The following is a 26229-nucleotide window of genomic DNA, read 5'->3' on the forward strand; positions in this document are numbered from 1 at the left end:
GTCAATATGGACCAAAATCTCTGAGGAATGCTTCCAGCACCTTGTTGAATCTATGCCACGAAGAATTGAGGCAGTTCTGAAGGCAAAAGGGGGTCCAACCCGTTACTAGCATGGTGTACCTAATAAAGTGGCCGGTGAGTGTATGTATGTATAATAGGTTCCATGTGAGATGCATGCCCTTGGGCAGAGGGGACAAGATATCCCCATTCGGACCTCCCCCACCTTTGTAATTTCCACTGTAAATATCGGCAGGCTCCGGCCACCTGCGGCTATTCTAATTTATGTCTGGCCTGCCGCTTTTCAATTGGCCCACCCTCAGTATCTGTGTGTTATATTCTGTGTCCTGTGAGTAAAGCGTTGTCACACTGGAAATACGTGGAGAAGCAGTGATCTTTTATATGCGCCCATGTAACCAAGCAATTCCAGCCAGCGTCCTTCATTCAGACTCCAGCCAAAGCAGAGTGGACCACCTGACACACAGGCTGGTACTGAAAGAGGTAATCCAGCACGGTAGACCCCGTTACACAGCCTTAATGTGACCAGCTTCCTCTGCCTGTAGACATGTCGCGCATCTGCCGCCAGGATCAGCCGAATTATTCACTGCACCTGCGCGTAATTTGCGCAGGCACAGTAAATCAAACCACCGCCATCTTTGTGCAGACAGATAGCTTCGGTCACATTAAAACTGCGCATGCGCTCCTACTGTACAAAGATGGCAGCGGTCAGTGAATCATTCGGCTGATCCCGGCAGCGTGTTCGCAACAGTGTTCCGCTGGTGGTACCTCGCAAGAGGCTGCGTACGGCATATACAGCGTGTGTGTGGTGCGTATGGAGTATACAGTGTGTGTGAATGGTGCATACGGCGTATACAGTGTGTATGTGGTGCGTACGGCGTATACAGTGTGTGTGTGGTGCGTATGGCGTATACAGTGTGTGTGGTGCGTACGGCGTATACAGTGTGTGTGGTGCGTACAGCGTATACAGTGTGTGTGGTGCGTATGGAGTATACAGTGTGTGGTGCGTACAGCGTATACAGTGTGTGAGTGGTGCGTACGGCGCATACAGTGTGTGTGTGTGTGGTGCGTACGGCGTATACAGTGTGTGGTGCGTACAGCGTATACAGTGTGTGTGTGGTGCGTATGGAGTATACAGTGTGTGTGGTGCGTACGGCGTATACAGTGTGTGTGTGTGGTGCGTACGGCGTATACAGTGTGTGGTGCGTATGGCGTATAGTGTGTGTGTGGTGCGTACGGCATATACAGTTTGTGTGAGTGGTGTGTACGGCGTATACAGTGTGTCTATGGTGCGTACGGGGTATACAGTGTGTGGTGCGTATGGCGTATACAATGTGTGTGGTGCGTATGGCGTATACAGTGTGTGTGTGGTGCGTACGGCGTATACAGTGTGTGTGTGGTGCGTACGGCGTATACAGTGTGTGTGTGGTGCGTACGGCGTATACAGTGTGTCTATGGTGCGTACGGGGTATACAGTGTGTGGTGCGTATGGCGTATACAATGTGTGTGTGGTGCGTACGGCGTATACAGTGTGTGTGGTGCGTATGGCGTATACAGTGTGTGTGGTGCGTATGGAGTATACAGTGTGTGTGTGGTGCGTACGGCGTATACAGTGTGTGTATGGTGCGTACGGCATATACAGTGTGTGGTGCGTATGGCGTATAGTGTGTGTGTGGTGTGTACGGCATATACAGTGTGTGGTGCGTATAGTGTGTGTGTGGTGTGTACGGCATATACAGTGTGTGAGTGGTGCGTACGGCGTATACAGTGTGTGCATGGTGCGTATGCCGTGTACAGTGTGTGGCGCGTATGGCGTATAGTGTGTGTGTGGTGCGTATAGTTTGTGTGTGCTGCGTACGGTGTATACAGTGTGTGTGTGGTGCGTACGGCGTATACAGTGTGTGTGTGTGGTGCGTACGGCGTATACAGTGTGTGTATGGTGCGTACGGCATATACAGTGTGTGGTGCGTATGGCGTATAGTGTGTGTGTGGTGTGTACGGCGTATACAGTGTGTGCATGGTGCGTATGCCGTGTACAGTGTGTGGCGCGTATGGTGTATAGTGTGTGTGCGGTGCGTATAGTTTGTGTGTGGTGCGTATGGCGTATAGTTTGTGTGTGTGGTGCAACGGTGTTCCGCTGGTGGGGTACCGCGTAAGAGGCTGGTATCACCAGCAGTTTCCATATTGAGACACCCAGCACTTGGGTGTCCCAATATGGAGGTCGGTGAACTTCCTCCGCTTGGAATTCTGGGATCCGGACACATCTGGACGTTACAAGACATGTACAAGGAAGACATTACAAGGTATGTATTAAGATTTTGTGCGATATTACTCCGATTTAAGGGCACAAAAATTAAAAGTTTGAAAATTCTGAAATTTTCTACATTTTCACCAAATTTGTTTCTTTTTTTCACAAATAAACACAAGTCATATGAAAGACATTTTACCAGTATCATAAAGTAGAATATGTCACGAGAACACTGTGTCAGAATCAGTGGGATCGTTGAAGCGTTCCAGAGTAAAACAGGCTCTGGCGCAAAGGGGTTAAGGTGTGACTGGACTATGGTGGTCGTTCTAGCCCCTAGCCCACACTTTTCGCCATATAGTCATGTGCCTGGCACAAGAGTTGCCACCAGTCACAAGTATGGCACCACTGAGGTACAAGGCTGCGTGCAGGGGAAAGGCTGCCGCACGACTGTGGCTAAGTCCCGCCCTCCCCCATGCAGCCAGTCACACACACCACACAGCTGAGGGAGCGTGCGCGCGCCTCGGGAACCCGCGCGTTGTTTGCAGCGCCGCCTCCCTTACCCAGTTAACCCCCTGTCATCCGGCACATCTTGACGTCACGCTCACGACGTCATCAACCTCAGCCCGAGTCTGCCGTTAAAGCACAGAGCTGCGACGCGACTGACTTGTTGCGGTGTCTGACACGGACTTCAGCCTGGAGAGGCGGCCAAAGTGACCGGAGGAGCGGGTATGTGAGCGGTCCTGCCGGGGAGGGTGCACGGGCTGTGAGGGAAGCCCCGGGCATGTTCCCTATAGGGGCTGCAGCGCCCTCATACGGGGCATGTGTGTGACAGGAGCAGGCCGAGCGTGTCTGCTGCTGCCTGTGTGTTTATTTACTACCTCCACGGAGTGACATGGAGGCTCTGCTGCAGCCATGTTTGGTGTGGGCAGAAAGCGAAGTTTTACCTCAGTTTTGTGAAATGCGCTCAGATGTAAACAGCCTGTGAGGGTCAGTGGTGTCGGGCTGGCGTGGAGCTGTCATCCGTGGAGAAGCTTACACACTGACCGATCACGATCGTCTTCTCCTATGTATCAGCTGTAGGAACTGCAGGACAGTCGCGGGTTGTGTCCTCCGTGGGTTGTGTCCTCCGTGGGTTGTGTCCTCCGTGGGTTGTGTCCTCCGTGGGTTGTGTCCTCCGTGGGTCACTCCTGCTATCTGGGGAGAATCGCGCACCCTGACAGATCACAGTTCTTCTCATATGTAATAGTGGTGGGTTGTGTCCTCCTGGGTCACTCCTAGCCTAAACCCTGACAGATTACAATGGTCATTCTTCTCATGTCTCGGTGGCAGCACACACACGCTCAGACCTCCACGAGTGTTTGTTCTTCATCAGTTGTTGCTCTTCTTATGATGCTTGTCTTGGACAGCTGTGACCGGGCATGACAGCACCCGCATGGATGTGACAGGCTGTGTCCAGGATTATTGTGCTCAGAACCGAGAATAAAGTTGCTGTTAGGACCGGTCCGTGGTCTGATGTCTTGTGACTGTGGTGTAATGGCTCTGTATGTATGTATGTATGCTATGTGACTGATCTGTCACCCTGTACAGGAGGTCACTGGCCCAGGCCAAGTTTGATATACCTAATTGGGCTGTTCACATCACATTTTTACGGTGTCTGTGACTTGTGTGTAAGGTTCTGGAAAAACTGATTTCTAATGTGACCACCAGTGGTTCCGTTGGCGCTGTACTTGAAGAAATATGGTACAGTTGCAATGTGTGTGGCGTGTTTTTTTTTTTTTTTTCATGGAAAATGTATTCAAGCGTCTGTTTATTACACACATGTATAATCGCTATCATTCTTCTAGAGCAGTAGGGAAAAAATGTCGCACCTTCTGTATGAAAACAAACCTACTAACTATCTTTCAAAAATATTTAGTTTGTATCATTTTTATTTTTTTTTTCCAGTAAATGAACAAACCGATGATCGTATGTTGAAAGATGGTCATGCATTGACAATATTTTTGTATCCATTTTCAACGCATATGTGTATAAAGGCTTGGTTTTGTGTTAAAGGAAACCTGTCACCCCAAAAATGCAGTCTAATCTACCATGTTGCAGAACGGGAGGAGCTGAGCAGATTGATGTGTAGATTTACGAGAAAACATTCAGTATAAGGCCGGGGTCACACTTGCGAGTGCAATGAAAGAATCTCGCACCAATACCCGGCACTGCCACCGGCACTCGGGACCGGAGCGTTCACCTGAATAGAAATCCATGCAGCCGCACACTCCAGTCCCGAGTGCCAGTGGCAGTGCCGGGTATTGGTGCGAGATTCTTTCATTGCACTCGCAAGTGTGACCCCGGCCTAACCTGTGTTTTTATTCATTTAATCCTCTGCTCTTTCTGGGATTTTGGGTCCAGTGTGTGTGGTCTGATGAGTGACTGACAGCTGTCTTATGTATACATGAGCAGGTAAAGGTAGCTGTAGATCACTGGTAGGACCACCCACGGGACCAAGGATCTCAGAAAGAGGAGAGGTTTAACATGGTTAAAACAAAGGTTATCATATCATTAATCACAAAACTGTATATCAATCTACACAGCTTTCCCTGTTCTAAAGCATGGTGTCTGCAGATTGGATTCCATTTTTATGGTGACTGGTTCTCTTAAAGTCTTTCATGACCTTTTACATACCCATACGTCATGATCGTCAAGGGGTTGTTGACATTTGACGTATTGATATGTCATGTCGATTGTGCGCGGCACAAGAGTTGTACCTGTGCGATCACTGCCGGGAGCTCTGATAAGTGATAGCTGAGCGCCAGCTGTCATGGCCCAGATTGGTACCTGCCTTGCCCGGGCTTTTTTATGATGCACTGAATGGCGTAATCAATAACGATCATATTATTTGGGCGGCTGGGGCAGACTGTACCTCCACAACGTCATCACTGGCTACCGATTGTTGTCATGGCAACTCGAGATCATATGATGACCTCCGACTTGCCTGCTATACCATGTTGAGAGCATGGTCTAAAAGACGTTCTATCACTGACAGGTATAATGCATTGCAATGCATCTCAACAGCGATCTGAGTAATAAAAGTCCCAAAGAGGGTGTGTCTTAAAATAAATAAAATTCGAATGTTGGAAAAATGAAAAATCGCTGGTCAAGTTTTAACTATTATAACGTCCGAACAAAAAATACAGTAAAAATTGTTTCCAAAATTATGCTGATGTAACATAGACATGTGGTAAATGTTATTTATTAACTAGTTTTTGTCACACCACTCTGATTTTAAGGGTACAAAAATGTAAAAGTTTGAAAATTGCTAATTTTTTTTTTTTGCCAAACGTCCGTTTTTTTTTCATAAATAAACGCAAGTTAAAAAAAGAAATTTTACCACTAACATAAAGTACCATATGTCACGAAAAAAAGAGAATCTGTGGGATACGTTTAAGTGTTCTAGAGCTAGAACATCAAAGTGAAAGTGGTCAGTATTGTAAAAACTGTCCTGGTCATTAAAGGGAACCTGTCAGCAGATTTTGCTGCTATAAGATGTGGCCACCGCTTTTCAGGGCTTATCTACAGTATTCTATAATGCTGTAGATAAGCCCTCGGTCCGACCTGCAAGTGAAGAAAACTAAGTTATATTATACTCCCCAGGGGGGGTGGTCTGGTCTTAATTAATTGGTATACTTGTTTTATGTAAAAACAAAAAATGCACACTTAATATTTCCGCATCCAGAACAACCTGACCTATAAAACTGTCACACTATTTAACACCTTCAGTTGACACCGTAAGACAAAAAAGTGCCAAAAAACTATGCTTTTTGATCAATCCGCTGAACCAAAAGTGGAATGAAACTCAATCAAAAAGACTGTAAATAAAAATGGTATCACAGAAAATATCATCTTGTCCCTCAAAAAACAAGCCACCATACTGCTTCATTGGAGACTTAACTTTTTTTTTTTTTACTCTCAGAATAAGGCCAGTCTCACACGTCCAGATAATTCCGGTACCGGAGAAAACTGTACCGAGTTATCCATGTCCGTGTGCTCACGTGGCACATCAGTGTGGCACACGTGCGGCAGCCGTGTGCCGCCTGAGGACCACACAGACTGTGCAGGAGAGACAGCGCTATACTAAGCGCTGTCCCCAGCGTGTGGTGCTGAAGCCGGCATTCATCCCTTCTGTCCTGCTGGGCTGAAAGCAGCGCTTGCAGGAGAGAAGGGGTGAAAGATCAAGTTTTTTTTTTCTTTTTAAAAATAAAGTTTGGGGTCACCTCCCTCGTCCCACCCCCGCTCACCCGGCTGCTTGCAGAGAAATACTCACCCAGCTCCCACGATGCCTCCTCTCAGCGCCGGCAGCCTGTCCTGTGTGAGCGGTCAAGTGGTACCGCTCATTAGTGATGAATATGCGGCTCCACCCCTATGGGAGGTGGAGCCGCATATTCAACACTGTAATGAGCGGTACCACGTGACCGCTCACACAGGACAGGCTGCCGTGAGTATTTCTCCACAAGCGGGGGGGGGGGTGTGTTGAGGGATGGGATGCGGGAGGTGACCCCAAACTTTATTTTTAACAGAAAAAAACTTGATCTTTCATCCCTTCTCTCCTGCAAGCGCTGCTTTCAGCCCAGCAGGACAGAAGGGATGTATGCCGTCTTCAGCACCACACGCAGGGGACAGCGCTTAACTGTAGCGCTGTTTCTCCTGCGGCAGAACGTGCACACGGAGGAGAGTGCACACTGTTCTCCGTGTGCGGGACGTTATGCGGACCATGCTGCCAGAGAAAAGCGGACATATCTCCGTGTTTTGCACATGGACACACTGTCCGTGAAAACATGCAGGCATGTGCATAGACCCATTCATTTGAATGGGTCTACGTGTGTCAGTGTCTCCGGTACGTGAGAAAACTGTCACTACACGTACCGGAGCCACTGACGTGTGAAACCGGCCTAAAGCGATGCAAAAACAATTCCTGAATTGCTGGTTTTTCTTCATTCTTCCTCCAAAAAATCAGAATAGAAATTGATCAAAAAAGTTGTGTGTCCGAAAATGGTACCAATAAAAATGTCAACTTGTCCCGCAAAAAAACAAGCCCTCACATGCCTGTTGGTAGAAATATAGAAATAATATGGCAATGCAAAAAAAAAAAAAAAAAAAGTATATATATTATATTTAGTGTGTGTTTTTTTTCTTTTTTTTTTTTTGTATTCTAGTAACCAAACAAAAAAATCTGGCATCTCTAATCGCGCCGACCCGAAGAATAAAGTCGTCTAATCACTTATACCACACAAGGAACGTTTGTAAAAAAAAAAAAAAAAAATTTCTTCACCTGCACTCTGTGCTGCACTTACACTGGTGTTTCTGTGTAAATCTACAATCTTTGATTTAGATAAAACCCCCAACATAAGATTCCCTATAGTGAGACAGATGGGACGCTGTGTATACCGTCTGGCAGTTTCCATCTCTTTAGGGGTGCAGGAAAGTGTGGTCTGCCACAGTTTTGTGCATCTCTGGCTTGTTTAGCTGTGTCCGAATTTTCAAACGGAGTCAGGAGTAACTCCGTCCACTTCATTAATACATGGCTCCATTGGGATTTTCCTCTGAATCGGCTATTTTGATGGAAATTCTGTTGTAAGTTCTTAGCGTAGAGCACAGGGATAAATGTGAACTGATCCAAAATGCCACTAATCAAAGCTTCTACTCAACCCAGAAAAAAAGCACAAGTCCCCTTTTGGGTCCATCACCTGTTAACAGAAATATAGTGTGTGTCCCAGTTACTGATAGCACAAAGGCTCTGGAAAAGTGTCATGGCTCCCACCAAAAGAAATCTAGCGATATCTGAGCTCTTTAATCCAAATGCCTTCCCCCCCACCCCCTCTCTCTTCTGCGTCCCATAATGTGTCTAAACAGCAATTGGCATCCACATGCTTGTCATTAACGTAGTGAGGATAGCCCACTTGATTTATGGGTGTGTGGCTCCAGGAGCAAAATCTGGAAACTACAATATATTGGGCACTTCAATGACATATTTCCACTGCATGTTTGTTTCTGGAAAATGCCTATAGCAGAAAACTAGTCACCACACCCATAGAAATTCCATTGAGTGGGTCACACTTGAGGGGGTTTCCACTGTTTAGACACTTCATGGGCTCTGCAAATGAAGTCCACAAACTATTCTAGAAAAATCTGCGCCGCAAAAGTCAAATAGCGCTTTTTCCCTTCTGAGGCCTGCTGGGTGGCTCAACACATGTACAGTCTGCCTTTACTGTATATGGGGTATTGCCACGTTCAGGAGAGATTGTGTAACATATTATGAGGCCTTTTTACCAGTTTCCATTTGTGAAAATAAAAAATCAGTGGCTAAAACAGTATTTTAGTAATAATAAAATGTCATTTATTAGTTCTTCACCACAGAATGGTATAAAATTCTGTGACACAACTGTATTTTCAATATCCTAACTGCATCACTAGATGTATTCACTGAGGGTGTAGTTTTCTCTATCCCCATGATGGCACCACGGAGAGAGGGGTCCGCCCCCAGGGACAGGAAACCTACAGGTGAAAAAGGGCGTACCTCTCTCCCACATCAGTTGGTTTCCTGTCCCTGACGGGGAACCTACAGCACGTACCTGAAGGATTCTTCGTGGAGTTCCAGGGGCTGATGCAGTCGACTTTCTAACAGGGGGCGCCCTGTTACGGCTGGATCAAGCGGTTTTTTCCTCTCTTTTTCTCCCTTTCCTGAAGCACCACCACAGGGGTCGGCGGGCCTCATGGGTGAGTGGAGGAAGGCAGTGAAAGGCTTAGTGGCCCTAACCTCAGCCCGTCGCGTTAGTGACATACAAGCATTGTCCGCGGGCCCTCCCTTCACTCAAATTCTTGAGGACAGAGTCATTCTAAAAACGGACCCGGCTTACCTCCCAAAAGTCGCGTCTCAATTTCACAGGACACAAGAGGTCTCCCTGCCCTCATTCTGTCCCAACCCCAAGAATGAGGGAGAAAAAACACTACATACCCTTGATGTTAGGAGGTGCCTACTCCAATACTTGTCAGCCACTAGAGAGTGCAGGAAGGATAGGGCTCTGTTTGTCTGCTTCCAGGGTCCACGGAAGGGACAGAAAGCGTCAAAAGCTACGCTAGCGAGGTGGATAAGAGATGCCATCGCCCTATCCTACTCTTCCAGCGGGACGGCCATCCCGGAGAATATAAAGGCGCACTCGACCAGAGCAGTGGCATCATCCTGGGCGGAAAGAGCGGGCGCGTCAATACAACAGATATGTAGAGCGGCCACTTGGTCTTCCCAGTCTACATTTTTCAGACACTACCGCTTAGACTTGACCTCCTCTGATCTCACCTTTGGTCGAAGGGTTCTAGAGGCAGTGGTCCCTCCCTAAAAAATTACAATCTATGTAAATCTCTCCGTGGTGCCATCATGGGGATAGAGAAAATCGTAGTTACTTACCGATAACGGTATTTCTCTGATCCCATGATGGCACCCGTATATTCCCTCCCTTTTCACACACAGGTGTGCACACTATAATGTATAGTTAGTTACCTTTAGCCACGGTGCCTCTGTTAAGTAAAAAATTGTTAAGTTTAATTTGTGTAAATATCAAATTGCAGCTGAAGTTCTGTATAAGGCTCTGTTAACCAACTGATGTGGGAGAGAGGTACGCCCTTTTTCACCTGTAGGTTTCCTGTCCCTGGGGGCGGACCCCTCTCTCCGTGGTGCCATCATGGGATCAGAGAAATACCGTTATCGGTAAGTAACTACGATTTTTAAAATGAGGTCACTTATTGGGAGGGAGGGGGGGAATTCTGCTTTTCTTGCTTCTGAGGCTCTGCCAATGTGACAGGATGCCTGCAAACCATTCTAGCAAAATCTGCACTTCAATATGGTGCTCCTTCCCTTCAGAGCTTTGCACTGTGCCTCAAAAGTAGTTGCTGACCAAATAAAGGGTATTGGTGTACTCAGGAGAAATTGCTTAACAAATTAAAGTGAAGAGGAATGGGTAACAACGTTTTGAACTGTTGACTTTCAGGCTCCATATCTCACCTTCCACTACCATCATTTTATAGACCATCTTCTTGGCTATCTCATACATAAATTTGACTTACAACTGTTTAGTATAATTATTTGTGCAGATTCTTGTCATGTCACTGCATTGTTAACTGGTTTGCTCCTGTGGTGGAAACCTTTTTCTTCCTATATATTACAAAATACAACCTTTTCTTAGATTCCCTATTAACTCGATGTATTCGGTCCATTCCCAAATGAAAGGTCACTGGTTTGCATTGACAAAACAAGAAAAAGGACTACCCAATAGACGTGCACACTCCAGTATAAAGCAAGATATACCGTATATACTCGAGTATAAGCCGACCCGAGTATAAGCCGACCCCCCCCCCCCCCCTAATTTTGCCACAAAAAACTGGGAAAACTTATTGACTCGAGTATAAGCCTAGGGTGGAAAATGCAGCAGCTACCGGTGAATTTCAAAAATAAAAATAGATGCTCCATACCGTTCATTATGGCCCCATAGATGCTCCACATAAAGTTGTGCCATATATAATGCTCTGCACCGTTCATTGTTGCCCCATAGATGCTCCACATAAAGCTGTGCCACATATAATGCTCTGCACCGTTCATTATGGCCTCATAGATGCTCCATATAAAGCTGTGCCACATATAATGCTCTGCACCGTTCATTATTGCCCCATAGATGTGCCATAGAAAGCTGTGCCCCATCTATAATGCTCACCATAAAAAAGTTCGTCAGGCGGCACAGTCTTAGCTGAGGCTATTTCAGCCGGTACCCCCCTGTGCGGGTGTTAGACAATGGCTATGTCAGCCTAACTGAACCGGACTCCGGGTGCTCCTCCAGAATGCGATGACTATTGATATAATCCAAAAACAAAAGAATCGAGGGCACTCACCAGTCTTCAGAATTCAGTCTTTTATTGGGAACTTATTCAGATAAAATTCATGGCCAGGATTGCCGGAGCCGAAGCTCGTGTGAGCAGGGGAGAAAGGGGACGACGGCTGTTTCGCGCTGTGCTTGCGCATCTATAATGCTGCTGCTGCAATAAAAAAAAAAAAAATGACATACTCGCCTCTCTTGCTTGCAGCTCCTCAGCGTCCCGTCTCGGCGTCTCTCCGCACTGACTGTTCAGGCAGAGGGCGGCACGCAGATTAGTGCGTCATCGCGCCCTCTGACCTGAACAGTCAGAGCAAGAGGACGGGAAGACAGAGCGGCGCCCGGCGTGTGGAACGCGGACAGGTAACTATGACATGCTTACCTGCTCCTGGCGTCCCTGGCTCTTTATCCCGGACAGCTGGTCTCCAGGTGCCGCAGCCTCTTCCTCTGTCAGCGGTCACCGTTACCGTCATTAGAGGAATGAATATGCGGCTCTGCCCCTATGGGAGTGGAGTCCATATTCATAGCTTTAATGAGCGGTCCCACGTGACCGCTGAACAGGGGAAGAGCTGCGGCACCGAAGACCGTGGGACAGGCAGGGGGAGCGCCAGGAGCGCCGGGACTAGGTGAGTGTGCGACAGACCTCTCTCCCCCTCACCCGCCGACCATGACTCGAGTATAAGCCGAGAGGGGCACTTTCAGCCCAAAAATTTGGGCTGAAAATCTCGTCTTATACTCGAGTATATACGGTACCTTATTTTTCGGAACACAAAACGCACCCCAAATTTTCAGAAGAAAAACATGGAAAAAAAAATTAATGCGTCAAATGAGAATCTGTCTTAGTCCAAATTATTCAGCTAAGGCTCCTTTCACACTAGCGTTAACTGCAATCCGCCACAATGCGTCGTTTTGCCGAAATAGACTTACATTAAGCGACGTATTGCGACGGATTGACACATGTCGCAACCGTCGTGCGATGGTTGCGCCGGAACGTCGAGACCAAAAAACGCTACATGTAACGTTTTTTGCTCACGACGGTCCGCTTTTTCCAACCGCGCATGCGCGGCCGGAACTCCACCCCCACCTCCCCGCACCTCACAATGGGGCAACGGATGCGCTGGAAAAATGCATCCGCTGCCCCCGTTGTGCGGCGGAGACAACGCTAGCGTCGGGAACCTCGGCCCGACGCACCGCGACGGGCCGAGCCCGACGCTAGTGTGAAAGTAGCCTTACTGGGGGGTAGGGTGTGATTGGGAGCATTGGTGGAGCAGGGTCACAGGAGGAGTTTGGTGGTCTGGCAGGTTTGGCGAAGTGGGGGCTCCGCCATTCTGTGAAAGCCCTCACACATCCATCCCAGGCTTATGCACGGCAGTTTTGAAGATGCTTGGTGGTGCGGGGGCTCCGCCGACATTTTATGAAAGCCCAGAGCCCCTGTACTTGCATTGCTGTGGTCCCCAGGAAAATGGCCGCTGGAGGCGTCGCATGCTCAGAATGAGATCTTGGTACCGAGATCTCAATCTACACATGCGCCGCCTCCAGTGGCCATTTTCCTTGAGACTACAGCCTTATAGCAAAGGAAGTGCAGGAGCTCTGGGATTTCACAAAATGTCAGCGGAGCCCCTGCACCACCGAGCATCTGCGAAACTGCTGTGCACCAGCCTAGGATGAGACTCCTGCTAAGTACATCCAGACTATAAGATGCACCCCAATTTTCCCTCAAATTTTTTTTTTTGGGGGGGCAAAAATATGGTACTAAAAAAAACTATTAAAATATTTTTATTTTTTCAAAGCTTTCTCACTTTGCAGCTTTTATTGTGTTTTTATATAATGCGCTTTTAACTTCTGTAAATGGTAATGTCTCTTTTTTTTTTTTTTTTTTTTTTTAAATATATTTGCTCACTAATCCTCACATGCAGTCATTGTATCGCTCTCCCTTGTGGTTGACTACTTGGGGAATACCAGTAGCTCAAGTTACAAAATACATTTCCAATTACCTTTATTTTTACACCATAGACTTTGGGTCCAACCAGCCACTGGAGTATTCCATCACTGTTTTTTTTTTTTTTTTCTCTCTATCCTTTACTTTATCAATCTAATAAATCATGTTTTGCCCCAGAGTCTTTTGCCTAAAGACTTTAGAATTAACACTAAATATCTCATTTCTAAAGCCATATGGTGAATTAATTTAAAAAAAAAAAAAAAAAAAAAAAGTGTGTGTGTGCGCTGGGAAATTCTGCTTCAACGTGTTTACCCCTTAACGACCGCCGATACGCCTTTTAACGGCGGCTGCTAAGGGTACTTAAACCACAGCGCCGTTAATTAACGGCGCTGTGGAAAAAATGAATAGCGCCCCCCAGAGTCGGATTTTCTCTGAGGTCTCGGTTGCCGGGGGTAGCCGAGACCCCAGAGAACATGATTCGGGGTTTTTTTTACCGACCCCCGAGTTGCGATCGCCGGTAATTAACCGTTTACCGGCGATCACAAAAAAAAATGTGATCTCCCTTTTAATTTCTCTGTCCTCCGATGTGATCGCACATCAGAGGACAGAGAAATGGGGTCCCCGATAGCCCCCCGGTGCTCCTCGTGGCTCCCGATGGGCGCCGCCATCTTCTTCCAGCAAAACAATGGCGGGCGCATGCGTAGTGCGCCCGCCGGCTGGTACCCGGAGGATCTTTGGGGTCTCGGCTGCCGGGGGTAGCCGAGACCCCAAAGGACATGATCGGGGTCGGTTCTTACCGACCCCTGTTTTGCGATTGCCGGTAATTAACTGTTTGCCGGCGGTCGCAGCAAAAAAAAAAAAAAAAGCGATCGGTAATTCTCTGTCCTCTGATGTGATCGCACATCAGAGGACAGAGAAATAGGGGGGATTCGGGGACCCTGCTATACTTACCGGTGTCCCTGGGTCCTCCTGCGTCCCCTCCTGCCCGCCGGCTTCTTAATATGGAAAGAAAATGGCGGGCGCATGCGCAGTGCACCCGCTCTCTGCTGCCAACTGCCGGCCGGCAGGAGAGAGGAGTTGGGGCTAAAACTAGGGTTAGGGTTGGGGCTAAATTTAGGGCTAGGGTTAGGCTTCTGTCACACTTGCGTCGGTACGGGGCCATTGCAATGCGTCGGACCGACGTACCGACACACGTTGTGAAAATTGTGCACAACCTGGGCAGCGGATGCAGTTTTTCAATGTATCCGCTGCCCAGTCTATGTCCTGGGGAGGAGGGGGCAGAGTTACGGCCACGCATGAGCGGAAATGGCGGACGCGACGTACAAAAAGAGGTTACATTGAATGTTTTTTTTTGTGACGACGGTCCGCCAAAACACAACGGATCCAGTGCACGACGGATGCGACGTGTGGCCTTCGATCGGCAATACAAGTCTATGGGCAAAAAAGGCATCCTGCGGGCACATTTGCAGGATCCGTTTTTCTCTGTCCCCCATGACGGCACCACGGAGAGAGGGGATCCGCCCACCAAGGACAGGAAACCTACAGATAAAAAGGCGGTACCTCTCTCCCGCATCAGTTTGGTTTCCTGTCCTTGACGGGACCTGCAGCTTACCTTAGATCATCGTTGGATTCCGGGGCCAGTCAGACCGGTTCAGGCAGCGGGGGTTCCCTGCCTCGGCTAGGCTGGGCCACCCGAAGCGCCACCGCTGGGATCAGTAGGTCTCTAGGGTGAGCGGGGGGCCGCAGCAGCAGCGCTGCGGCTCCTAGAGGAATCCTCACTATGTGGGGGTTCCAGATGGCATACACCCGCGCAAAACTACTGTGAGGGGTCCCTCCATAGGTGGATCGCGGCGCGACAATGCGCGCTTAAACGGCGCATCAGGAAGCACCAGCGGCGTGGTGCCGGGCTTCCTGACAAGTAACGCGCATGCGCGGGTGCCGCAATGCCTGCTGGTTGGAGCAGGGCATGCTGGGCGGCGCGGGGCTTGCTGGACGCATGGCATGCTGGGATTCGTGCATGCGCACAGCACAAAGCGACGGAGAGCGTGCGTAAATCGGCGTGCGGGGTATTTAATGAAACTTGATTCCCTGGCTGGTTGCTCTAATGGAGTCCAGCCAGTGTTCCCCAGCAGCTATGAGTGACCCCGAATTGCAGAGTTCACCGGCGCAGGCACCGCAGCAACAGCAGCAGAAACGCCGGCAGCAGGGGAAAGGTACCTCTCATGTCCAGCGGCGTGGAACTGGAGCACGGTCTGGATCCCAGCACAGCAAGAATTCTAGTGCTGCATCCGGATCAAAGGAGCACCCTACAATCGGTATGGCCCACAGACGCAAGTCCCTGGGGTTGGGGGGCTCACCTACACGATCTAGTGGCTCAGGGAACATGGCCAGATGACTTAAAAACAGTATCCTCAAATAAGAAGGAACTACTAGCAGTGAAATTCGCACTTACAGAATTCCTAACCCCCCTTCGCTCTCATCATGTAAGGTTATTTTCGGACAACAGGGTGGTAGTGGCCTACATAAACCATCAGGGAGGCACACACTCTGTCACTGATGGAGGTGACACATTTAATCTTACAGATGGCCGAGACCAATTTAGCATCCTTGACGGCCCTGCACATAAAAGGGGCGGACAATTTCAAGGCAGACTACCTGAGCCGGTTCTGCCTAAAACAAGGGGAATGGGAGTTGAATCAGTCCATATTCAATCAGATGACAGAGATGTGGGGAACGCCTGTAATAGATCTCTTTGCAAACAATCTGAATTGGAAAGTGACCACCTTTTTGTTCCATAAATCCAGCAGGGAACCCGGTGGCGTTGGACGCCTTCCTAATCCCTTGGAAGCACAAACTGGCTTATGCATTCCCCCCTATCTCATTGATACCAGCAGTTCTGAGGAAGATAAGGGAGGACAGTGCCCGGATAATATTAATTGCCCCCTTCTGGCCGAAAAGAATCTGGTTTTCTTGGGTCAGAAAAATGTCTATAACAGAACCTTGGATACTCCCAGATCTGCCCAATCTCCAATTCCAGGGTCCAGTAGCACACCCGCAGGTAGCGAGGTTACACATGACGGCTTTGAATTTGAAAGGGGGTTACTAATAGGGAAAGGCTTTTCTCAGGGTTTAGTATCAACCCTTCTAAAAAGTAGGAAATTAACAACCACCAAACAATATGGTAAAATTTGGAAGAAATTCCTCTCTTCCTCAGGTACTAGTGTCTCTAAGGGAATCCCGCTTAAAGCTGTATTAGAATTTTTACAGAATGGGCTGGAGAAAGGCCTAGCCACTAGTACTCTGAAGGTGCATATTGCAGCACTGGGGGCATTGTTTAACCACAACCTAGCAAGAAATCATTGGGTTTCCAGGTTCGTTAAGGCGGCAAAAAGATCTAGACCTCTACCCTTACGTAGAACCCCACAGTGGGACTTAAATCTGGTCCTCACAGCCCTAACCAGAACCCCCTTCGAGCCCTTAGAAGATCTTCCCTTAAAGATTCTATCCTTAAAAACCTCTCTTTTGGTGCCCCTTACTTCAGCCCGAAGAATTAGTGACATACAAGCCTTGTCAGCCGGACCGCCCTTCACGCAAATATTGGATGACAGGGTGGTATTAAAAACAGACCCGGCATATTTACCAAAAGTGGCTTCCCGATTCCATAGATCCCAAGAGATCTCCCTTCCCTCCTTTTGTCCAAACCTTAAAAACGAGGGGGAAAAATCATTACACACATTGGATGTTAGAAGGTGCCTCATCCATTACCTGGAAGCCACTAGGGAGTGTAGAGAGGAAGGATCTCTTTTTTTTGTGTGTTTTCAGGGCCCTCGGAAAGGCAAAAAGGCCTCCAAGGGTACATTGGCAAGATGGATCAGAGATGCCATCAACCTCGCGTATACCTCAAGCGGGATGCCAGTTCCAGGGGAAGTCAAAGCTCATTCCACTAGGGCGATGGCGACTTCCTGGGCAGAGAGAGCCGGCCCTTCAATAGACCAGATATGTAGAGCGGCTACTTGGTCTTCACCCTCAACCTTCTTTAAGCACTACCGGTTGGACTTATCTTTTTCTTCAGACCTTACCTTTGGTAGAAGGGTGCTGGAAGCGGTGGTCCCTCCCTAATGTACAGTCTCTGCAATTCTCTCTGTGGTGCCGTCATGGGGGACACAGAAAATAGTAGTTACTCACCGATAACGGTGTTTCTCTGAGCCCATGACGGCACCCGTACATTCCCTCCCTCACGCGTGGGTGTGCACACATTAATAATGTTTAGTTATGTATATAAGCAATAAGCACGCGGTATCTTTATTAAAGGTTTAGTAATGTAGAAACATTTGTAATTATTAACCTGATATTCCCTTCATGCTCTGTAAACAACTGATGCGGGAGAGAGGTACCGCCTTTTTATCTGTAGGTTTCCTGTCCTTGGTGGGCGGATCCCCTCTCTCCGTGGTGCCGTCATGGGCTCAGAGAAACACCGTTATCGGTGAGTAACTACTATTTTTGTCCAAAACGACGGATTGCGATGGATGCCACACGACGCAAGTGTGAAAGTAGCCTTAGGGCTAGGGTTAAGGTTAAATTTAGGGTTAGGGTTGGGGCTTAATTTAGGGATAGGGTTGAGGCTAAAGTTAGGGTTAGAGTTGGGATTAGGGTTTGGATTAGGGTTTGGATTAGGGTTGGTGTTAGGGTTGGCATTAGGGTTACGGTTGGGATTAGGGTTAAGGTTAGGGTTGGGATTAGGGTTAGGGGTGTATTGGGATTAGGGTTAGGTTTGAGGTTAGGGTTGAGATTAGGATTAGGGGTGTGTTGGATTTAGGGTTTTGATTAGGGTTAGGGTTGAGATGGGTTGTTTTGGGGTTAGGGTTGTGATTAGGATTATGGATCTGGTTGGGATTAGGGTTAGGGGTGTGTTGGGGTTAGGGTTGGAGTTAGAATTGGGGGGGTTTCCACTGTTTAGGTACATCAGGGGTCTCCAAAAACGACAGCCAATTTTGCGCTCAAAAAGTCAAATGGTGCTCCCTCCCTTCTGAGCTCTGCCGTGCGCCCAAACAGTGGTTTACCCCCACATATGGGGCATCAGCATACTTGGGATAAATTGGACAACAACTTTTGGGGTCCAATTTCTCCTGTTACCCTTGTGAAAATAAAAACTTGGAGGCTAAAAAATCTTTTTTTGTGGGGAAAAAAAAAATATTTTTTATTTTCACGACTCTGCATTATAAACTTCTATGAAGCTCTTGGGCATTCAAAGTTCTCACTACACATCTAGATAAGTTCCTTGGGGGGTCTAGTTTCCAAAATGGGGTCACTTGTGGGGGGTTTCTACAGTTTAGGCACATCAGGGGCTCTCCAAACGCGACATGGCGTCCAATCTCAATTCCAGCCAATTCTACATTGAAAAAGTAAAACGGCACTCCTTCTCTTCCAAGCTCTGTGGTGTGCCCAAACAGTGGTTTACCCCCACATATGGGGTATCGACGTACTCAGGAGAAATTGGACAACAACTTTTGTGGTCTAATTTCTCCTGTTACCCTTGTGAAAACAAAAATTTGGGGGCAAAAAGATGATTTTTGTAGAAAAAATGCTATTTTTTATTTTCACGGCTCTACGTTATAAACTTCTGTGAAGCACCTGGGGTTTTAAAGTGCTCACCACACATCTAGATAAGTTCCTTAAGGGGTCTGAATCGGCGTATTCAGGAGAAATTGCACAACAAAATTTATGGTTAGATTTCTGTTTTTACACTTGTGAAAATAAAAAAAAAAAAATGGTTCTGAAGTAAAATGTTTGCAAAAAAAGGTTAAATGTTCATTTTTTTTTCCTTCCACATTGTTTCAGTTCCTGTGAAGCACGTAAAGGGTTAATTAACTTCTTGAATGTGGTTTTCAGCACCTTGAGGGGTGCAGTTTTTAGAATGGTGTCACACTTGGTTATTTTCTATCATATAGACCCCTCAAAATGACTTCAAATGTGATGTGGTCCCTAAAAAAAAAAAAAATGGTGTTGTAAAAATTAGAAATTGCTGGTCAACTTTTAACCCTTATAACTACCTAACAAAAAAAAAATTTGTCTCCAAAATTGTGCTGATGTAAAGTAGACATGTGGGAAATGTTATTTATTAACTATTTTTCGTGACATACCGTATATACTCGAGTATAAGCCGACCCCCCCCCCCCTAATTTTGCCACAAAAAACTGGGAAAACTTATTGACTCGAGTATAAGCCTAGGGTGGAAAATGCAGCAGCTACCGGTGAATTTCAAAAATAAAAATGGATGCTCCATACCATTCATTATTGCCCCACAGATGCTCCTTATAAAGCTGTGCCATATATAATGCTCCATACCATTGATTATTGCCCCATATATTATCCATATATAGCTGTGCCATATAGAATGCTCTGCACCGTTCATTATGGCCCCATAGATGCTCCATATAAAGCTGTGCCACATATACAATGCTCTGCACCGTTCATTATGGCCCTATAGATGCTCCATATAAAGCTGTGCCATATATGCTCTGCACCGTTCATTATATCCCCATAGATGCTCCACATAAAGCTGTGCCATATATGCTCTGCACCGTTCATTATGGCCCCATAGATGCTCCTTATAAAGCTGTGCCATATATGCTCTGCACCGTTCATTATGGCCCCATAGATGCTCATTATAAAGCTGTGCCCTATATGCTCTGCACCGTTCAGTTTGGCCCCATAGATGCTCCTTATATAGCTGTGCCCTATATGCTCTGCACCGTTCAGTTTGGCCCCATAGATGCTCATTATAAAGCTGCCCCATATGGAATGCTCTGCAGCGTTCAGTTTGGCCCCATAGATGCTCCACATAAATCTGTGCCATATATAACGTTGCTGCTGCAATAAAAAAAAAAAACATACTCACCTCTCTTGCTTGCAGCTCCTCAGCGTCCCGTCCCGGTGTCTCTCTGCACTGACTGATCAGGCAGAGGGCGGCGCTCACACTATATGCATCATCGCGCCCTCTGACCTGAACAGTCAGCGGAGAGACGCCGGGAAGACAGAGCGGCGCCCGGCGTGTGGAACGAGGACAGGTAAATATGCGATACTTACCTGCTCCCGGCGTCCCGCTCCTTCCCCCGGACAGCTGGTCTCTGGGTGCCGCAGCCTCTTCCTCTATCAGCGGTCACCGGCACCATAAATTAGAGAAATTTATATGGGGCTCCACCCCTATGAGAGTGGAGTACATATTCATAAGTTTAATGAGCGGTCCCACGTGACCGCTGTACAGGGGAAGAGCTGCGGCACCCGGAGACAGTGTGACGGGCAGGGGGAGCGTCAGGATCGCCGGGACTAGGTAAGTATGCCTCAGCGCCCTCTCCCCCTCACCCGCCGACCCTGCCACAGACCGTGACTCGAGTATAAGCCGAGAGGGGCACTTTCAGCCCAAAAATTTGGGCTGAAAATCTCGGCTTATACTCGAGTATATACGGTATCTGTGATTTAAGGGCATAAAAATACAAATTTTGAAAATTGCAAAATTTTAAAAATTTTCGCCATATTTCTATTTTTTTCATAAATAATCGCAAGTAATATCGAAGAAATGTTACCACTAACATGAAGTACAATATGTCACGAAAAAACAGTCTCAGAATCAGCGGGATCCGTTAAAGCGTTCCAGAGTTATAACCTCACAGTGACAGTGGTCAGAATTGTAAAAATTGGCTCGATCATTAAGTACCAAATTGGCTCTGTCACTAAGGGGTTAAGGAACCTGTCGGCAGGGCTGTGCACAGTAACCTACAGACAGTGTCGGGTCGACGCCGTTGTTCTCATTGAGGGTATGTTTTCACGTGCCAGATTACATCAGGATTTGCTGCGGATTGGACGCTGTGTACTACTGCAGCATCCAATCCGCAGCGTCCAGATGTTACAGCATAGTGGAGGGTATTTTATGAAATCCCGTCTCCACTATCCATGCAGGGCCGCATCCGGCGCATCTTTACCAACCGCAGTATGTCTATTTATCTTGAGGAGACGCTCCGTCTCTGCAAAATAAGTAACCCGGTCTATGTAAACAAGGGGCGGTGCTTTTTGGGCGGAGTGGGGTATCTGCTGCATCCAAAGCGCAGAGCTTCCGGACCGTGGAAACATACCCTAAGGCCTCTTTCACATCCGTGTCTCCGGTACGTGTGGTGAAAGTTTTCACACCTACTGTAGACACATTCAAATGGGTCTGTACACATGTCCATGTGCGTCTGTGTGCCCCACACGTTTTTTTTTTTTGTTTTTTTTACCGTTGGCACGGATGGCAAAACGTCCCGCACACCGAGAAGACTCATTGATGTCCTACGTGTGACAAGCATCGGGGAAGAAGCGCTACAGTAAGCATTGTTCCCCAGCGGCAGGTGCTGAAGACAGCTCTCATCATTCTTTCCTGCTCTTCCAGCGATCAGCGCCAGCAGAGGAGAATGATGAGTTATATTAAAGGGAACATGTCACCTCCAAAATCGAAGGTGAGCTAAGCCCACCGGCATCAGGGGCTTATCTACAGCATTCTCGAATGCTGTAGATAAACCCCCGATGTATCCTGAAAGATGAGAAAAAGAGGTTAGGTTATACTCGCCCAGGGGCGGTCCGGTACGATGGGCGTTGCGGTCCGGGGCCTCCCATCTTCTTACGATGACGTCCTCTTCTTGCCTTCACGCTGCGGCGCAGGCGTACTTTGTCTGCCCTATTGAGGGAAGAGCAAAGTACTGCAGTGCGCCGGGAAAGGTCAGAGAGGCCCAGCACCTGCGCACTGCAGTACTTTGCCCTCAACAGGGCAGACAAAGTACGCCTGCGCCGGAGCCGCAGCGTGGAGACAAGAAAAGGACGTCATCGCAAGAAGATGGGTGTCGCAGTCCGGTTCAGGGCCTCCCATCAGATCGGACGGCCCCCCCTCCCCCCAGGTGAGTATAATCTAACCTCTTTTTCCCATCTTTCAGGATACGTCAGGGCCTTATCAACAGCATTACAGAATGCTGTAGATAAGCCCCTGAGGCCGGTGGGTTTAGCTCACCTTTGATTTTTGGGGGTGACAGCTTCCCTTTAAAGTCCGGATGATGACAGCAGGTGGGGGCCTATATCAATGGCGCCCTACCAGCCTGAGAATACCAGTCCCCAGTTGTGAGCTTTAGCAAGGCTGGTTGTCAAAAATGTAGGGGGGGGGGACCCCATGCCGGATTGATAAAAAAAATATAAAATAAATATTTAACCCCTTAAGCCCCGGAACTGTCTTTAGTCTGTGTGTTTTTTTTTTTTTGTTTTTTTTTACCACTTAGGTAAAAAAGAACCTAGACATGTTTGGTGTCTATTAACTCTCAATGACCTGGAGAACCATAATGGCAGGTAAGTTTGTTTTAGCATTTAGTGAACCTAGCAAAAAAGCCTAACAAAAAATAAGTGTGGGATTGCACTCTTTTTGCAATTTCATTGCACTTGGAATTTTTTCCTGTTTTCTGTTACATGACATGGTAAAACCAATGATGTCGTTCAAAAGTACAACTCGTCCCGCAAAAAATAAGCCCTCACATGGCCATATTGATGGAAAAATAAAAAAGTTATGGCTCTGGAAAGAAGGGAAACGAAAAAGCTCCGGGGGTACGGTAAATTTCTCCTCTGATGTGATCGCACATCAGAGGAGAGTGAATTGGGGTCCCCCGATTTTCTCAACACCCCCCCCACCCCCCCCAGGGCCGCCGTTGTCATCTTCCAGGAAGAAAATGGTGGGCCGAGATGTGCCGGATGGCACCCCGCGGCAATAGGAATACTTTCCTATTAGTTCATTTTGATCACTGTGACAGTGATCTAAGTAAATAACGCCCCCCCCTTATCACCCCCTTAGTTAGGCGACAAATTATTATAATAATATTATTATTAATAATAATAATAGATCTTCTCCCTTCTGGCTGCCTGCGATGCTCCTGTTCCCAGTAATGCCTTGCGTCGATGACCTGTGGTCTCACATGATGCTACGTCATCTGGGGTCATTGCCATGAGGAGGGGGAAGGTGAGAATATCACGATTTATTTTTGAAGTATTTTTAACATTATATCTGTTTACTATTGATGCTGCTTGTTTGACAAGTGTGACCAACCTGTCAATCAGTTTTCCAAGTGATACTACAGATCGCTTGGAAAACGCTAGCATTCTGCAAGCTAATTACGCTAAACGCTAGTGTTTAGCGGGAATATGCGTGCCACTTCTGCATGCGTATTTCCCATGGCAGGGAGTTGCAGAATTGCAGTGGAAATTTCTGTGGCAATACTGAAACGTGTGAACATAGCCTAAGGTACAAAAATTAAAAGTTGCAAGATTTTAGTTTGTGTTTTTTTTGTGCCAAACTTCGTTTTTTTTTTTTTTTTTTCCCCATAAATAAGTTATATAGAAGAAATTTTACCACTAACATTAAGTACAATATGTCACGAAAGTAAACAGGATCAGTGGGATACGTTGAAGCGTTCCAGAGCCATAAACTCAAAGTGAAAGTGGTCAGAATTGTAAAAATTGGCTTGGTCATTAAAGGGAACCTGTCAGCAGATTTTGCCGCTGTAAGATGTGGCCACTGCCTTTCAGGGCTTATCTACAGCATTCTATAATGCTGTAGATAAGCCCCCTGACCGACCTGCAAGATAAGAAAAATAAGTTATATTATACTCACCTTGGGTGGGCTGTCCGGTCTCCGATGGGTGTCGCAGGTTCGGGTCTGGCACCTCCCATCTTGTGATTCGGCCCTCCTGCTTCATCGCTCCCTGGCATCGGCGCTCCTGCGCAGGTGTACTTCTCTGCCCTGTTGAGGGCAGAGTAAAGTACTGCAATGCACTGGGCATGTCTGACCTTTCCCAGTGCCGATGTCAGTGTACTACATGGGAGATCGTCGTGGGGCAATCATTATTAAATGAACTATGGCGGAAAGGTAAGTATATGTTGGTTTATTTTATCTTTGATTTAGGAGAATGAGGGCGTCGAGGACTAGGTGTTTGGTGAGTATGTACTGTGGTGTGTGTGGGGGTATATATATATATATATATATCACGTGCATCGTCTGATGGGACTACTGTCCCATCATCGGCCAATGCTGTCACTGTTATGTGGCAGCAGATATAGCCAGATGGGAGCAGTAGTCCATCAGACGATTCCTGGCTGCACAGACCTGCACACACTGAGACAGTCTCCGCCCACACACTCTTCCTCCTCCCTATCTGCAGCATTTCTCGCACGCAACTCCACAGCAAAACCACAAATCTTTTTACACCTGCGGATTTGTCTGACTTGATGGAAGTCAATGAGTTCAGAAACGCTGCAGATAAGAAAAAAGAATTCACATGCTGCAGAAAATAAAACACTGCAAATCCGCGCATATTTTTCCACAGCATGTTCACGGCAATTCTGAATTTCACATTGACTAACATTGCTTGTGCACTACACTGTGGATTTGATGCAATTCCGCACCTCCAAAAACGCTGCGGATCTGCATCAAAATCAGCAACTTGTGCACATAGCCTAAAGGCGATCTTCAAGCTCAAGGAACATCAGTGTCAGATCGCACCATCCATTGTTGTCTGAGCCAAAGTGGACTTCATGGGAGACGACCAAGGAGGACACCATTGTTGAAGAAAAAAAAAATCATAAAGCCAGACTGGAATCTGTAAAACGTCATGTTGACAAGCCACAAAGTTTCTGGGAGAATGTGCTATGGACAGATGAAACAAAAATTGAACTTTTTGGCAGGGGACATCATCTCTATGTTCAAAGATGGAAAAATGAAGTATATCAAGAAAAGGACATTGTCCCTGCTGTGAAACATGGATGACACTCTGTTATGTTATGGGGCTGCTTTGCTGCATCTGGCACAGGGTGTCTAGAATCTGTGCAGGGTACAATGAAATCTCAAGACTATCAAGGGATTCTAGAGAGCAATGTGCTGCCTAGTGTTCGAAAGCTTTGTCTCGGTCACAGGTCTTGGGTCTTGAAACAGGATAAATACCCAAAACACACAGCTGAAAATATTGGACTATTCTAAAGTGGCCTTCTATGAGCCCTGACCTAAATCCTATTGAGTATCTTTGGAAAGAGCGGAAACATGCGTCTGGAAAAGGCAACCTTCAAACATGAGACAACTGGAGCAGTTTGCTCTTGAGGAGTGGGCTAAGATACCTGTTGAAGTCTGCAGAAGTCTCATTGACAGTTACAGGAATCGTGTGAGTGCCTCAAAGGGTTGTGCAACAAAATACTGAGTTAAGGGTACCATCATCTCTGTCCAGGCCTATTTCATGAGTTATTGTTTGTTTTTTTTAATTATGTGGAAGCATGGTTGAAAAGCGATGTCTAGCATACATTTATTCATTTTCATAGATCTTTTATTACTTTTGTCAGATTCAAGTTATTTCTGTGACCATTGTGGGTTTTTCTGTCTTTAACCCCCTTTCCGACATATGACGTACTATCCCGTCGAGGTGGGGTGGGCCCGTATGACCACCGACGGGATAGTACGTCATATGCGATCGGCCGCGCTCACGGGGGGAGCACGGCCGGGTGTCAGCTGACTATCGCAGCTGACATCCGGCAATATGTGCCAGGAGCGGTCACGGACCACCCCCGGCACATTAACCCCCGACACACTGCGATCAAACATGATCGCAGTGTTCCGGCGGTATAGGGAAGCATCACGCAGGGAGGGGGCTGCCTGCGTGCTTCCTTGAGACCCCCGTAGCAACGCGATGTGATCGCGTTGCTCCGAGGGTCTCCTACCTCCTCCTTCCTGCAGGCCATAGATCCAAAATGGCCACGGGGCTGCATCCGGGTCCTGCAGGGAGGTGACTTACCAGTGCCTGCTCAGAGCAGGCGCCGGGAAGCCTCCCTGCTGTGCATGTCAGATTGCTGATCTGACACAGTGCACAGCAAAGTGTTAGATCAGCGATCTGACCCTATAACATGATGCCTCCCCCACCCCCCGGGGCAATGTTAGTGTGGGGAAAAAAATATATATATTCACGTGTTAAAAAAAATCATGAAAAAAATATATAAATATTGTTCCCATAATACATTTCTTTATCTAAATAAAAAAACAACAAGTACACATATTTAGTATCGCCGCGTCCGTAACGACCC

The 26229-nt window shown here is 47.3% G+C and overlaps 1 protein-coding gene across 3 annotated transcripts in view; it reads left to right on the forward strand.

Moving 5' to 3' along the window:
• Window positions 1-2769: 2769 nt before the first annotated feature.
• Window positions 2770-26229, forward strand: part of KDM4C (lysine demethylase 4C) — a 595853-nt gene continuing 572393 nt past the window's right edge. The window contains exon 1 of one of the 3 annotated variants that reach the window (XM_077249185.1): window positions 2770-2988. The gene's annotated coding sequence lies outside the window, so the exon portion shown is untranslated. The remainder of the gene's footprint in view (window positions 2989-26229) is intronic. The other 2 variants (XM_077249188.1, XM_077249186.1) reach the window with 2 other exon arrangements.

This window comes from Ranitomeya variabilis, chromosome 1 (genome assembly GCF_051348905.1).
Source record: "Ranitomeya variabilis isolate aRanVar5 chromosome 1, aRanVar5.hap1, whole genome shotgun sequence".
Lineage (NCBI taxonomy): Eukaryota > Metazoa > Chordata > Amphibia > Anura > Dendrobatidae > Ranitomeya > Ranitomeya variabilis.